General features: G+C 37.2%; 1 protein-coding gene across 2 annotated transcripts in view; it reads right to left on the bottom strand.

Annotated features, from left to right (window-relative positions):
- Positions 1-17,694, bottom strand: part of LOC306846310 (F-box/LRR-repeat protein 7-like) — a 34,386-nt gene that overhangs the window by 12,474 nt on the left and 4,218 nt on the right. The window lies entirely within an intron of this gene.

Here is a 17,694-nt window from a genome sequence, read left to right as displayed (position 1 = left end):
AACAGGAGGTCAGGCCTACTCACTCCTGTTGTTTACTCATGCACAGATGACTGCACAGCTCCACACAGGCCACTATCAGGGGAATCACCTCTAGCCAAAACAAAAAATTTGGCTCCGGCAGTTGCGTTAAACATGCAGTGCACATTTCAGAACTGCAAACGACACATCAGTCAAAGTTGCAAATATGTTGTTATATAATCCATCACATCTACATTACACTGAAAACCCCAAAAGCTATTTTCTTTCTACCCCCACTTTTTCCAAAAAAAGGCTACCTGATATCAGAGTATGTGAAGAGCAAATTCAGACATTTTTCTACCCAGTTCAAAGCATCCTGTGATCCGTCCACTCCAGTTTTTCAATTTTATTCTTATTGGTGAGAAAAGCCCCACTCCAAATACATTTCCCAGAAATACTGTCACCGCTCCCCTGTAAAGCGTGCTTTTTTTATCATGAGTGTCTGGATACAAGATGGAGTGAAATCATGTTTGTTCAATTTATGCACAGTGGCAAAGAGGAGTGTGTCCTTTTCTGAATTGAGGATGTCTTTTAATTTCCAATTTCTGCATTTGTATTGAGGTAGCAAACAGGCGGCAGAATTAAATTAATTGTAAAGAAAAAAATATGTATAGGCCATATATTTTATAATATATTATATGATACAATATGTCAATATATATTTTAATTACAATTTACATTAATATAATTTATATAAATTATATTTGGTGTCAGAATGATTTCTGAAGAATCATGTGACACTAAAGACTGTAGTTATGGCTGCTGAAACTTCACCTTTTCCACTACAGAAATAAATTACATTTTAAAAAACATAATAAACAAAACAAAGAAAACATGACACAAATAAATGCAGCTTTTGTGAGCATAACAGACTTCTTTCAAAAGCATTATAAAATATGACAGACCTCAAACTGTTTGTGTATGTGTGTGTTTGTGAATATATTAACTCTTTCCCTGCCAGCATTTAAAAAAAAAAAAAAGGAAAAAAAAAAGGTTGCCAGCCGCCAGCATTTTTGATATTTTTAAGAAAGATTCATGGCATCCAGATGATTTTGTTGTATGAATATCTGAACATAGAATAAAAAATTCTGCTTTTAAACAACACAAAACAAACAAAAAGGTTTTATTCTAGCTTCATGTAATCTTTTTTCAACATTTGAATGTGGGTAAATTTCATGAAAAACAACATTTTGAACAAAAAGCTGAGAAAATTGTATTTTTATAAATAGATCAGATTCAGAACAATGATCAAAACATAGATGCAATAGATCACTTCCATCAACACCCCTAACTTCACTTCCGGAGTTTTTTTTTCTCGCGCACTGGTTTGCCAGCTGAACAGCCAATCAGAATGATCAGATGGCCCGACTGAACGACGAGCCCCGACGCCGATTCAACATGTCGAATCGGCCGAAAACAAGCCGACGAGGACCAACTTCAGCCGACGCCGCGGAACACACTGAGAAGACTTCGTCGGCCGACGAACAAAAACTGCCCGACGGCCGACCGTCGGCTTGGTGTGTACCGGGCTTAAAGCTTACACAGTCCTATACCACTTCCTGGATCATCATTTCATTCGTTACGTAGTTTTGATTTCTATAACGATTAATGTTTGATGATCGTGTCATTTTACATATGCATCTGCTGACATACGTGATCACTTGGTTCTGCTCCTTCTTTGTCGTGTTTTTTAAAGACTTATTTTTGCGTTTATTTGATAGACAGTGGTTAGACAGGAAGAGAAGCTGGAGTGAGAGAGGGGGGATGGGATCAGGAAATTTCTGCGAGCCGGGACTCGAACACGGGACGCCAGAAGTACAACAGCGCAACATGTCGACACACTGCCCACAAGGCTATCAGTGTCGACTTTGACGTGTTTTGATCCAGACATTCAATACTCTTTCAGAAAAATACTCAGAAATACTCTTTACTGTTCACCAGAAAGCTGGAAAATTTGTCAATGGCAGGGAAAGAGTTAATCATATTCAATAAAATACCTTTTAACCAGGGTGGGGAAAAAACTTGCTAACTCAATCAAAATACCAAGTAATAAACTGAAAGTGTTCCAATATTGTTCACTCTCTCTATTGAGGGCCTGTAACATGTTACTCTCAGAATAGAACTCTTTTGTGATTTTATTTGGAGAGAAAACACAGATGCTCTAATATAAAAAAGCTTCTCAAATAATGCAGTTTACATACTAATACTCTTGCAGTTCAGTTTCTGACCTCAGGTCTCCAATCTCACCATTGTTTTACTTAAAAGAAACAAAAATTGATGTCTTCAGATGTGTCTCTTCCACTTTGACACCAAGCATGGCCTCTGGCAGCAGACAGTAATCCGATCTCACATCACAACCCTGGGAACTTGTAACATTGTGGTGTCGGGGGCCAGAGACCCTTGCTGCTGGACTTTGATTCCACCAAACTTGCTTTCTTAAGTGTCAGAACTATTAAGCTCAAACGTCACGCCAGAAAATGAAATAATCATAAATGTATAAGTACTAGGGTACATGACAGCAGAGAGGGTTCTTTCCATCTGCAGCGGCAGCATTTGAGTCGTTCAGAGGTTGTTGACAGACCTGGCACTCCTTGCGCTTGGCTCATCTGTCAGTCTAACCACAGTTCCTGACAGACGCTGGTCCTGCATATGTCTCAGCTGTGCCCCTTCCAGCTTCCAGAGGGGCATCTTGTTTTGATTAAAATGCCTTCGGTGCTTCTCATGCGAGATTCTGGGGCTCTGCAGCGTTTGTGCGTTTAAGAGCAGCTGTGCTCATGCACTACCAGCGAACACATGGACTAATTAATCACATTATCCCTCTTTATTCTGACACTAACTTGTATATTAATAAGCAATTTATATGCGTTCTGCATTATCCAGCATGTCAAAAAAAAATTGCACAGTTCAAAAGTTGTTTTAAAGTTCACCATCTTAAGCAGTATCAGGTGTCAAAGTATTAGGTGCAGAAAAACATGTTCAGTTCCGGCATCAGCATTGTTTATTTTATTGCGTGCATTTATTCATAACACTATACTGAGTCAAACCACCGCACCTCTTTGATGTTTTCACTCTCTAATTATCATATTAAAAAAAGTGAAGTAACCATGTCACCATAAATATTGTTCTAGAAATATTCCTCCTTATGAGTCCAGGATTCATCTTATTTAATCGAAAACATCATAAAGGAAATATTCAAACATCTGGTGTTCAAACCAGGGCCTTGCCACAGTAAAGGAGGCGAAGGAAATGCATTTCATGTTCCTAACCAGTCTGCCCTGTTCTCATTCGCTCCCCTCCCCAGTTTGGAGAGCCTGGCTGGTGATGCATAAAGCAGAGAGGATCTGGAGAAACAGTCTGAAGCCTGATCACCCTCATCCTGGCCTGGGCCCCCTTACACAAATTAACCACATGTACACTCTGCCTGCACACAAATTTCTACATTAGCAGATGACGTCCAGAGAAAATTAAATACAAGGAACTGTGTGCAAGGCAAAGACAATGGAACATTTTTTGTAAGTGGTTCCACAAGATCACAAATACATCTTTAAATGGGTCTTTTGGCAGAGGATTAACAGATTAAGTAAAATCTAAGAAACTAGTCATACTGAATTGTGATTGGCTGGCCCACTAAGCAACCGAATCTCACAGTGGCTGTCAGATGCCAGGCTGGACGCGAATGATCCCTATGCCTTATACATGAAAAGCAGCCAAAGCATTTGGCCTCAAAGCTCATTATTCACAGATTCTTATTAGTGCTGCACTGATCTAATCTCCAAACCTAAAATAGCTAATCTGCAGACTGGGCCACGCATTTCGTGGCTAAATGGAAACATACTGTTAATCCAGAAAAGGTCTGGAGTACTTCTACAGAGTTCCTGTCATAGTCTGGATGAAATATTACAGGTTATCTGTCTTCCACCGACCCATTCCATACATGTGGATGGACAGGGATGTTTGTTTTTTCCCCCTTAAAATTGCCCTTACCTAAAATAGCATTAAAGAGATTCATTCAACCAAAAATAAAAATTCTGTCATTATTTACTCAACCTCGGTTTGTTCAAAACCTGTATGACTTTCTTCTGTGGAACATAAAAGAAAATATTTTGAGAAATGTCTCAAGGTTTTATTTTGGTAATGGTAACCAAAACCATTCTTCAAAATATCTTCATTTGTGCTTCACGGGGGACAGAAAGTCATACATATTTGGAACAGTATAAATGATGAAATAATTTTCAGGTTTTAATAAATTTTCTACTTCCTAATGGGGAAAGTTCACCCCCCCCCCCCCCCCCCCCCCCCCCCAAAAAAAAAACAACAACATTGGACCCCACTGACATTGATTGTATGGACACACAAAAAACACTGAAACATTTTTCAAAATATCTTATTTTATGTTTCACAAAAAAAAAAAAAAGTACTGGTTTTGGGCAACATGAGGGTGAGTAAATGGTGACAGAATTTTAAATTGTCAATGGCAATAATTTTATTGCCATTAATCTAGTATGCCCTTTTTTACAAGATGTGATATAAATCTCAGGTGTTCCCAGAATGTGTCTGTGAAGTTTCAGCTCAACATACCCCACAGATCATTTATTATATCATTTTGAAAATGCCCATTTTGAGTGGAAGTCTCTTTAAATGCAAATGAGCTGCTGTTCCCTGACCCCTTTTCCAGAATAGGGCTGTGCCTTTACAGTTCGTTATTCAGAGACTCTGCCAAAAAACATCTGTTTGGTTTTGATTATCATGTCTATCGTGCTGAAATCATGTGCTTTAAACCATTTTCGTTAAACTTCTGATTTACTGTTTTCTGAGTGCACACATATGAAGCACGCGCACAGAAAGTGGCTGTCACATGGCATGTGAGTTCTCTTTCATGTGTCATTGCACTTAAACTATCAAATACACAAGTTTATGTTAAAAACACATATGAGTTACAAAAACTGTCGCTTATGGAAAACAGCTGGGAAAGAAATCGCATGTTTATATTAGATCTGTGTGGCAGCAGCACTATACAGTAAATAAATCAATAAATCCACTGCTCTCTTGTCTCCTCTGAGGCTGAGACTGTAAACAGTGTTCTGTGCTCATCAGTGCAGCCAAAGACAGAACAGTTAGCATGTTTTGTTCAAACTTCCGCCATGGCGTTAGAACTGGTACACTGTAGGTGGCGCCGTGGGTGGAAACATGCAGATTAAAGGGCGGTAATATTATAATAAGACCCCCTTTCTACATCACAGAGGGAGTGAAATCTGACACGCTCGTTTTTCACAAGCTTGCAGAGAAAGGCTTACCAAAAAAAATTACTGGGTTGTTCTTTTTTGTTCGTTTTCTGGGTTGGTAGATACAGCAGGGACCCGATTATAGCACTTAAACAAGGAAAAAGTCAGGTTTTCATGATATGTCACCAGCATTTTTATTCATAAATACATTTCATTCACATTTTTATTCCCCAACTAACCAAAATGTTCACATGAAAGGATTCCAATATCATTACACATTCATTCTGGAGATTATGCTTCTTATAAAGCAGCTCATGGCCTCCTAAAAGGAAGCAATGACCTCATCAGAGAAGTTGGGGCACAATGGAAATAACTGCCTACTGACTTCCTGTTCTCTCAACTGCTCCCCATTACAGGAAACAACCATCAGAGACAACGGTCTCTGTAAGTGGATTCCACAAATACACATGCCAGTGATGCAGAATGACAAATGCTGATGATTCTACTTTCTGACATTTTTACTGGAAATGACAATTAAACAAAAGATTTTAGATAAGCCATTTTAGAGCACAGTAGTCATGCTACCACACCTACATTCCCAGAATGGTAGTCCTGAAGTAAAAGATGGCAGACCGGGTATCTACATGAATGCCACACCAAAGCACCACACCATCAAACTGGTCCAGCGGGGGGTCTTGTTTATTCTTTCTCCACATAAGCGAAGCATCCTTCTCCTCTCAACTCCCTCACATAACTACATGTCACTAATCAGGGGTGCGCTGCGGTCGCTGTAATCATCCTGTCATTTGGCATGAACGCTCAAGTCTTTTGAAGAGCTTACAAGAGTTTAAAGCTGGCCCAGAATCCTCCAACACGTTCAGAACTGATTTGAGACTCTTCACGAGGTCTCCTTGAACATTACACATTGACAACTTTGAAAATCTCTCTTTGAATAAAAGACAAACAAACAAAAAAACTGATCCTCTCATGAATGCGTGTCGAAGACTGACACGGAAGAGAAGAAATTGTTGAATAAAGTTGTTATTTTTGTTTTGTTTGCACAAAAAAGTATCCTGATGCCACATGGACTATTTTAACGATGTACTTACTACCTTTATGGGCCTTGAACGTGGTAGTTGCATTGTTGTCTTACGGGTTTTAGAACGACACGAGGGTGAGTAATTAATGGTAGGATTTTAAAATAATAAAAAAATTATAATTTGTGGTCGACTGATATGGATTTTTGATGGCTGATATTTTAGAGAGCAGGGTGGCTGATGGCTGATCATCATGAATATGACATAGTAGTAAACTGGATATAGTGCAGCATTTAAAGTTTGTTGAATGTAGGTGCCCAGTGACAGCTGAACTCTCCTATACACATCTAATTCACACGGACCAACTGTTTTACACAGAGTATACATTTTTATGCTTTTTTTAAATACTTTTTTATAATTTTTTTGTCTACAAATGCACATTTCTGAGTATCTCACAGCTGAATTTGTATTTGCTGAATGTCGACAATAGATAGAAATAGAAAGTATCACTGAAAAAAATCATACAAATTTTTTTAAGGTAAGTGGTTGCAAACCATTTATTTTAGCTACATTTAATAAAAAAAATGTTGAAAGTTAGTCAACTAATTTTTTTTATTTAAATGTAGCTAAAATAAATTGATTGCAACCACTTTCCTTAAAAAAAAAGTGTATAATTTTTTTCAGTGATAGCGTTCTGTCACTAGAAAAGTATATATAACAGAAAAGTGTATATTTGTATAAACGCTCTATGTTATAATTTATTAGTTAAAACTTTTAAATAGAGACAGTAAACTAATGAACTAATGGGACCTCTGTGCATTCAGGCGTTGGCATTCTTATATTCACATATTGGCCGAACAGTTACAAATTATAGGCTTAAAAATTAATGTTGAAAATTATTATTTGTTTTGCAGACAGTACATTATAATGGGACACCTTAATTTAGCATTTAAAATGTTTATTTAAAAAAATATATATATTATTTTTTAGTGTTTTCAATTTTTAGACATAACCATATAGAATTTTGATATTATTCATGAATAGAAAAAAATACCCTTTTTTCACTAGGTCTAACTGAATATAATTAGCAATTATAAATATCACATTAGCCTGAATTTTAATATCTGTGCATCCCTATTGAGTCCATGGCGCTTTAGCATGCAAGAAATACCATGTGCACATCTGCCTTTGGATTATTAATACACTGTATGGGGAAAAACAGCAGTAGAATGACTCAAATACTGAAAACCTGCAGCAATACCATAACCAAACCTCTCTCAGACTTGCAAAGACTTAAGCTCTGTGGAAAGAAAAACAGTGTGGTTGAGTATGGGAATCTTTAAATGCCATGCTCTGCCAAGTGTCTACGGACATCCAATGAACTTCCTCTCTTAAACTTCTAATGTTGAATCTCTGCAGCAGTGAAAACAGGCAGACAAAGAAAATATACCTTCAAGCTAAAACTCAAGGCCTGGGATAAATCAGCCCCTGCTCTCCTGCTGCAGGTTCCTCTAACCTCTGCTGTGGCCAAACTCTCTCAAACGGTTTCCTCCTCACGGACATAGAGCTTTGTCATGACACTATGGGCAGCACTTCACCGTATACATCCAAAGGTTAAAACAAAACAGCGGTCCGAATACATCCATATCGTTTTGTTAAACAGCCAAACCTTTTGCTGGGAAGGGTTGCAACACAGACACCTTTGAGACATTTCCCTTGAAAAACAATCACTTCCCTTTGCTGCGGAGCAGCTTTCAACACCACTGGTACTTGGGTGAACTAGTGGGAAAAGTTGCCAAATGGAGAAATACATTTTTCTATAGTCCTCAGTGTCTGAGATGCTTCAGAGCCTAGTGAACTTGTAATAAGCATAAATATGCAACACGTTCTCACTCCCAACTCATCACATATTGACGCTTGGTCAGGACCACATGCGTCACTTTTTGATGCACAGGGTACCCCTTTAGTAGGGGTGTGCGATATGACGATTTTTGATCGTGGACGATAAAAATGTCTCCACGATCTGCTTTTGAAGAAATATCGTAGTATCGTGCTGCAGCACACATTGTCAAATACAGTTCTGGCGCCGCCGTCTCTATATACTGTACAACACGACATACAGCAGTAGAGTTACTCTGACAGGACACTGCACTTATTCGCGATCGCAAAAGTACATTATTTGCATACAAGCCTTGCTGGTTAAATGTTTAATTCGCGTGCTGGTCTGACGTGCGCTTGTTCTGAGCGCATACACCTGAAGCACGCGCACTAAAACGCCTGTCTAACAGCGCCTGATTACTCAACTAAGTTATATTTTGCGCTAATACTGTCAAAACACACAAGGTTTACATACAGACTGAGTTGGTTATCTCTAAAATGAAAGTAAATAGTTAAGAGAGAAACGGATGCGTGCCTGTACTGTATATTAGATGCGTGCAGCTCTTAAAGGGACAGTACTAAACATGCTGTCGACTGTCATTAAAGGGATAGTTCACCCTAAAATTGAATTTCTGTCATTATTTACTCAGTGGAAAACCAAACAGTTGCTGGTCTACATTGACTTTGATAGCAGGAAAGAAAAATCCTATGGAAGTCACTGAGGACCAGCAACTGTTTGGTTTTCCACCTTCTTCAAAATGGCATTTATAAATGTTCAGCAGAAGAAAGAAACTCATTCCGGTTTAAAACAACTTTTGAGTAAATGATGATATAAAAATACAACATTATGACAGAATTGACAGACAGATGACAGAATATTAATTTGTGGGGGAACTATTCATTTAACGTTAACAAAACAACAAAACGCAAAGAGAAAAATCACTCACTATTCTTGACTGAAAAACTTTAATACAGTTGCTTTAGGAATCAGTCTATCTAGTGTTTTATTTTTATATTTGTTCATTCAATTTCATTGAATGCTCTGCTAAATACACCTATTGTACCTGGAAATAAAGCACTGTTTGTTTTATTTGTATAGTATGTGTATTTGTAATGTGTATCTTTGTTCTTATTTTTTAATAAGAAAAATAAAATAATGACAAAGATTTTTTATCTTCACCCACTTTGGCCTAAATATCTGCCATGCATCTTTGTCTTTCTAGTTTGGCTGTAATGCTCAGACAACTTGTAAAACCAAAATAGTAAAACTAACAAAGAATCGGGATAAAAATCGTGAATCGTGATATTTCTATAAAAAATCGTGATATGATATTTTTCCCATATCGCCCACCCCTACCCTTTAGCGTATTTTTTTTTACTTGCAGGGTCCTCCGTTGTTTTCAGTTGTTTGTCTTAGTTTAATGGTTTGCATACAATTGTAAAAAATAGAAATTATTTTATATAAATTTATACTTTCATTGGAGCACTTCTGAACAATATAAAACACGTAACAGGCAAATATAAGTGCAGTCACAGGTATGTATTGCAAAAACTGACCATAAACTAGCAGTATAAAAGCATTACAAATAAGTCGTGTTGCATTCCAAGTCTTCTGAAGCTATACAAAGTCTTTATGCGAAGAAGAGAGTAAAACATAAGTTTTTAATTGCTGAAAATGATCCCGCTCCGTTAACACGTTCACATCTCATTCAAAAACATACTCCCGTCCCGTAGAGTGACGCAATTGGTCAAGAGACACACAAGAGCCAATAGCATTTCACAACCAAGGCTGACGTAAGGCTTCTTCTGGCGGCATTTTCTGAAATTGCGCACAGAAACTGCACACAGGATGAGCTTTATCGCGATCGCGTCTATTCCTCTCACAAATCAATTGTTTTGCCTCGGAAGACTTGGAATATTAAAACGTGTTGCAACATAGGCACACACATTTAGGAGAAACCGTTTTGTTTTTACTTTAAACATTTTGTGCACTTTTGTTTTAATTGACAATACAGACATTAACAAAAGATTTCCATTTTAAATAGATGTTAGTTTAAATAGATGCTGTTAAGTATATTAAAATAGAAAACATTTATTTTAAATTGCAATAATACTTCACAATATTATTTTGTGAAATAATATTCAGTATTTTTTTTAATCAAATAGATACAGTCTTGACGAGCATAAGAAACCTCTTTAAAAAACTATTGATCCAAACTTTTGAACTGCAGTGTATTGTACAGTAAAAAAAATTTCTCAGGTAACCTAAAATGTACATCATTTAGTTTACAGCAAGGGTCAAATCAAATATAAATAGCACATTAAAGTTAAAAGTTACACACTTTTGTGTGTGCATGCTGTACAGGTCTGGTATAAAGAATGCTTTTGCTCAGGTGCTCAAAATGTCCGCCCAATAGAGAAAAGTTTTGCTCAGCAAGAAAAAAATTAGAGGGAACATTGCTCCCAAGGGTCCTTAAATTTGATACAACTAAACTGAAGAGTTTTTAAGGCCTTAGACAGCTTTAAATATGTTAAATGGTATAAGAAATAATTTTTCAAATTGCCTTAAATTGATTTTTTATAATTCTGCAGATACCTTGTAAATAGTAAAATAAAACTCTTTCCTTAATATTCATTGATATTTGTATTGAAAATGTTTTTGATTGATATTTATGGTCTTTATTTTATTTGGGCTAGTTAAATTAATTTTCAGGCTACCAAAATCTGAAGAGTACCTGCCCGAAGGGCTACCAGGGATTTTGACATTTTGGGAGCCCTGTATTACATCTCTTTCCCACCAAAGCTCAAAGTTTAGATGAGGCGTATTATTCAGCACACACTCATGAAGGCCATCTTCCGAGTGGAACCTCACAAATCCTATCGTGTTGCACCGCATACCTCTTTACCAATGACTTCTCTCCAACACCCACTCAGTGTCATGCCAAAGAAAATTTGTCCAGACCAGGCCGTCCAGAGCTCAGATCATAAAACTTGGACTTGAACTGGAGTCTCGCAGAAGAAGTGCAAACTGAACTGCTCTACAAAGTTCAAATTAGGTGCTTTGTACCTCTAGAGCAAAGACAGGAAATCAAAAGCAAAGCGGGACCTGAACTGACCAAGCAACAGCTGTGAAACTGTTGGCCACAGACTACCTCAGATGTCTGATTTAGATTTTTCATGTCTGTAATGAAAGATCCGCTTGATCTGACAGTCACACCCACCTTTCGTGCTTTGGGGAAAAGCATACCATAATCCATTTTCAGCGTTCACACTTCTTATGACCAATGAATTTCAGTGTATTTTCCATAACCTTTCCGGTCATTCATACTAGATAGGGATACGCTGAAATACCGAGTACCAAGACTTGCTACTGCCAATACATCCACAACATAATGCTGTGAGCATTTAAGAAATACTGCTGCTGCACATATATGAAATAACCCACATACATATACATGAATCACCCTGTAGCATATCTATACAGGTGGAGCTGGGGAAGGTGGATGGCTTCTGAAGCACACTGCAACTGCTACAGCAGCACTAGCCAAGTATTTTAAAATTGAACAGCAAGCTCCTTGGCTGCTGATATAAAAAGAACCAATCAGCCGCGCCAGGTGATGATGTCATTATGTCAGATTGAGTTCTATCGGACCATGCCATCTAAAGTTTAGTAACTTTGGATATATATATTTGTTTGATCCAAAAGTCACACCCACAGCATGCAATAATCTATTTCCATTTATTTTCCATTCACTTACCAGTCATTTATTAATAACTGATATATTAAGTAACCATATCTGTCTGTGTATTGCTAAGAGAACAACGATGCTTTCTACAAGGCAGCTCTTTACAGAATTCCTTCTCAGCAGGGTGCAGATTTTGACATAAAGCCCATCTACAGAGCAATAAAGCTGCCTGGCAAGGAATGCAGAAAGAAAACATGTCACTTTATATCTGTTTTATGCCTCATTCAAATCGCTCTGCACCGTGCAGCTTATTTGAGAAATAAAGTGCAAAGCATTTTGCTTTAATAATGTTCAAGGAATGTTAATTTATTCTGTAATAACAACGAATTTGCAAATGGATTCGTTAGATATCAGTTCACTTAAATATTTCCAAAGCAATATATCTATAAAGTTAACAAAAGGAGACCTTCAGAGAACTTTTAATGTCTTCTTTCATTTTAAAAACTCTTTTCATAAACTCCAGGTATGGAAACTAAACCGTTTTCAAATTTAAATGCACACTTGATCCAACTTGATCCTCATTTATGATAGCGTTGTGTGCATCAACAGTCCTTCATGAAATCAAAAGATATTATCTGCAGTATCAGTCAGTGTGTACAGTGAGTATAGCCAGCAGCAACATAAGCAACCACATTAAAGAGATGGATCGATATATATGCGAGTATGAGGGTGTGTGTGCGACCCCGAGACACCTCTTCAACATGGAAATGTATCTCTCACCGTGAACTTCAACTCAACCCTGACTCCTCGCTTTCCAGCATGCTTCAGATGCTGAGATCAGATTTCTGCATGAAAAGAAGACTTAGAGGAACCACACTTTGTACAGCAACATAAACCCCTCTATATCAGATCACTTTACAAAGGCACTTTAGAGTGCAAGAGAGCCTTAATAGTTGTTACCACGCGTGTAGTTGAACACCACATGTTCTATTACAGTGACCTTCCCTTTCATATAACAGGTAGTCTATACTGAGGCCATGTTTACACCTGGAATTAAGGTGCAATTTAATCAGATTACAACACTATGTACAGCTGTAAACTGGGTCTGAAAGGTTTTGAGCTTGTCCGTTTTCGACCATTTCGTGTGGTTAAAAGCATTCGGATAGCCACTGAAGACAGCTGCCCTCTCCTCTTATTATGGGACATGTTGTTAAAGCGCGCTAGCCAGACAGGATTTAAACTTTGCCGGTTAAAATCGTAAGTTTGGTTTGAAGGCGAAAAAAAAGGAAAATGCACAATGTTCTCTTTCTAGTCCTGATTCAAACACAACCCCACAACATTCGGCATAGTTCTGTGGCTATGAGAGCAGAAACGAAAGCTGCCGCTCTCTATTTCATTTTCTGTTGTCTCCTTTTGTGTTATTATGCAAATTTCGCTAGTTTATTTTGCAATATTAGATTGAAAGATCTAATTGAAGATTGAAAGAAAAAGCCCCTATATACCTGCGTATAATCTGGAAAGAAGTGGTCGAAAGTGGACAAAAGAGAAAGATTAAAACACCAGATATAAACGGAAATGTGTCTCGCTTGTCTACTTGTGATCCAATCACCCAAGCATATCTTAATATCAGGTGTAAACAGGGCCTTGTTATTGTCATGTTATTAACTGTATCATAAAAAAGTGTACATAAAAAATAATAATTAAATTTAATTTAATAAATTTAATAAATAAATAGTTATACTTTTGGTTATCCTTCACTAAACTGAATACTCGCCATACAAGTGAAATTTTATAAATGATTTACTATATGATTTACTAAATTGGTTTGAGGCCTTGAGGCTACAATGATCCTGTTTTGTGGCCCATGAGCTTTCCAAATTTAAGACACTTAAAGCAGCATGTGATGGACCTGATACGCACTCAATAGGACATTATTCAACCACAGCACAAAGTTTTCCTTCATTTGTTTACACAGACTGACTGATATATGAATATGAAGCTAATAAAATGTCTACCACTGTCCATTTTCCAACACTTTATAGAACAATATTCTAATCTAATAAAGACTGCTCCTCCTTTGGGGAGTCAGTCTGCACTCCCTTCAAACCCAAAGTCAAGGAGAGTGAATTCCACTGGCCTGACGTACGTTTTTACTTTCACAGTCTTTCATACAGGAATTCAAAACGATTTCGAGCTTAGTAAGAGCCTAAGTGTAATGTCTAGGGAGAAAAGTATCGAAGGGATGGAAATCATAGACCTGGATGACTGTTTCAAACACCAATTTCAAGGTTCGAACTGAAGAATGAAAGAAATTTGATGTGATGTATAACATCTGTCATTACTAATAAGTTAACAAACTGTAAAAAAAATAAGGGAACTCTACGGTGAAAAATTCAGATGTAACAGAACTACGTTCCCATCAGCTCATTTAATTAAAAACAGCTGAGCATGCCCTGCTTTGGAATAACCTTGACATATAATTTAAAACAAACTTCTTCTGATAAATCAGCACAGTCTTAACCAAAATCATGAGTATCAACCAAACGTACTAAGAACCGTGCAGCCTCACGAAAAGCTCCTTGGGTCATCTTTAAGAGTTGTCGTTTACAGCTCAGGGATTAAAACAGAGAACATATGTTTCTTAAAGATGTAGCTACCAAGGGGCTAATGATTACTTCCAGCAGGACTAGCAAAGCCTGCTAGGCTAATTACATCTGATAAAATCAATCCAGCTTTTGTCCATGCTCTTGCCTGGCCTGACTATAAACTTTAAAATAAGAGAGCACACCTTCAACAAAAGATGTTATCAGTCCACAAATAACTACATTTTGGTGCATTTTTGGCAACTTTTCACGAACAACTTGATTTATTATTTACAAACAAAGCATTGTTTCAGCACTACGGTACAGTAACAGTTGATTTTCAGTACAAAAGTTTGGGGGTGGTAAGTTTTTTGGTAAAATATTTTTTCTTTTCACACCAAGGCTGCTTTTATTTGATCAAAAATTCTGTAAAAACAATAATATTGTAAAATATAATATAATTGCAATTTAAAATAACTGTTTTCTATTTTAACATATTTAAAATTTAATTTACTCATGTGATGGCAATGCCAAATTATCAGCAGCCATTACTCCAGTGTCACATGATCCTTCAGAAATCATGCTGATTTGCTGCTCAAGAAACACTTCTTATTATTTTCATTGTTGAAAACAGTTGTGCTGCTTAGTATTTTGGGGAAAACCGTGATAATTTTGTGATAATCCATAGCCAAGATAACTTTCAAAAGTCAGGTAGGTCTTACAAGTTTAAATAGGCAGCATACCTAAAAGCATGATCCAATAGGATAATAATAATCCTAATAATATTGTTGTTGTTGTTATCATTACTCACTATTATTATGCAACCTAATAGCATTATGCAACCCATGATGGAGTTCAAAAGTGATCTGGGTCAGATTGGTTTTGGGTCAAGCGCTACATTCCATTTAAAGTAACTGATCTTTGAAAGTGTAAAACTGAACTGATCGCTGTAACACATTTAATCACACTTGGAATGTTCAGGGGATCAAAGCGGGGGGCATCAACAACAGCTCAAGTCCGCTGTAAGGGCTGCTGATGCCAAATATCCCATATAAATAGCTCCAGAAGGCTGCAGGGTTTTCTTAAACGAAACTACAAAGCACTGACAATTTTGAGCTGACATATGCTTTTACTCCACAATAAAAACACACCACAGCACAAGCAACAGGGGTCAAGCTCCTGTGGGGTTATCAGCGAGGAAGTGCTGGTAGGAAAGGGCCCTCTCTCAGAACAATACTATCACAGCTCTGAAGCTGCTCTGCCCACTTCTCCTCGGTCAAACGGCCCCATGACTTACTGCTAACAGTGGCAAGTTTAGTACTCGGCTTGATACACCGTAAGGCTAGATGACTCACTATGGAGCAAATGAGTGGCTGTGCTTTTCCATCCCAGGAGTGGCAAACAATGAGGAGCCACACATACACATTAAAATGAAATAACTCAAGACACAAAAATGCCTCGCTAGCACTCAGTGATAATCTAAAAAAAGGACTCCCAAATTTGTCCACAATACATTTCATAAACTACCCCTGTGAAATGCAAACATGTGGAGACTAAATGACCACCCACAATTCATGTGGGTTTAGTTTCAAGCTTTGAATAAATTGAGACTTTGCTAATTTGGTTCTGTCATTTTATTCTACATTTTCCTGTAAGCTGTAAATATGTCACATGTAATATTACATTTAAAGGTGAAGTGTGTCATTTTTCTGAAGCTAAAATATTTTCTCCTCTCCAAGTTTAATATTAAAATATATCTTTGTTTGAGAGGTTCAACATGTAAAGTTTCTGGCTCAGCCAGTGGTGTAAGTAAGGCACTTTTAAAGAAACAGTCCACCCAATAAAAAAAAAAATCTGTCATTTTCTCACCTTCATGTCATTCCAAAACTGTATGACTTTTCACTTCTGCAGAACACAAAAAAAGATATTCTGAAATATGTCTTAGTGCTTTTTGGCCATATCAAACGAGTACAATGTTGTTTTGGACCCCACTGACTTTCATTATATAGATAAACCAGTCAAAGCATTCTTCATAATATCTTCTTTTGTGTTCCACAGAAGTGAGAAAGTCATATATAAGTAACAGAGGGATGACAGGATTTACATTTTGGGGTGAACTATCCCTTTAACACCTCTGCTGTTCGCAAGACCAAATTGTAAGCAAAGAGAGAGACAATGGCTCGGTCTATACAGAGCAGTGGCTACAGCGTCTATCCATCTGCAGTGTTTAAGGCGGAGCTGGTGTAAATCAAAGCCACAGAGGCAGTCATTGGAAGAACTGCTCTGACATTACTGTGGACAGGCTGAGGAGAGACGAGATCTGCTCTCGCTGAGGGCTGGATATACCGCAGGCCGCAACCACACACACACACCACAGGTTGGCTCTGAGGATGCCCTCACTGGAGAACAACCTTCCACACTGCACACGCTATCCACTCCCTTCATGTCTACTTGTTCCCACCCAAGTCCATGCACAGCACATTTTACAACCACAACCACTGAGAAATGCAGATTACTGCCTGTTCTTTCTCACATTATTTGATTAACCTTCAGATTTACAAACCCACTGAATTAAAACAGGAAGTTTTTAGGAGGAAACTACTTTTTCTGGCTATTGTTTATGAAGTTGATTTGGTACTTGATAGTTGTTTAGAGGAGGCATTGGGGGAGGGGCATTCTTGTTAAGTATCTGATTGGACAATAAACTGTGTAGTTCAGGATGAATCATCAATAATTCTGGTCCATTTTCCTTGATGTGGAAGACTGCAAATTTTACATGTTTATCTGGCTAATTTGGTCAAATTTAAAAATTACTCTATTTTAAAAAATGTAATATTGTGAAATATTCTTACAATTTAATTAAACTGTTTTAATTTATTTTAAATGTAATGTATGCCTGTGATGCAAAGCATCATTACTCCAGTCTTCAGTGTCTCATGGTCCTTCAGAAATCATTCTTATATGCTGATTTGGTGCTCAAGAAACATTTCTTATTATCTTCAATGTTGAGCAGTTGTGCTGCTTAATATTTTTTGTGGAAACCATGAAACATTTTTTTTTCAGGATTTTTTGATGAAGAGAAATTTCAACAGCATAAATCATGTGTAAAATAATTTTTTTGATCAATTTAATGATTTTTTTTTTTGTCAAGTTAATGACCCTAAACGTTTTAACAGTATATATGACCTCAAAGCTAACAGACTTGGACTAAATGCCACAAAACACACATTTTTACATTATGGGGTTTGTTTGGAATCATCATTTGTTTATT

Source organism: Barbus barbus (genome assembly GCF_936440315.1).
Source record: "Barbus barbus genome assembly, chromosome: 26".
NCBI classification, from domain to species: Eukaryota; Metazoa; Chordata; class Actinopteri; order Cypriniformes; family Cyprinidae; genus Barbus; species Barbus barbus.
This window is presented reverse-complemented; position numbering and strand designations above follow the sequence as displayed.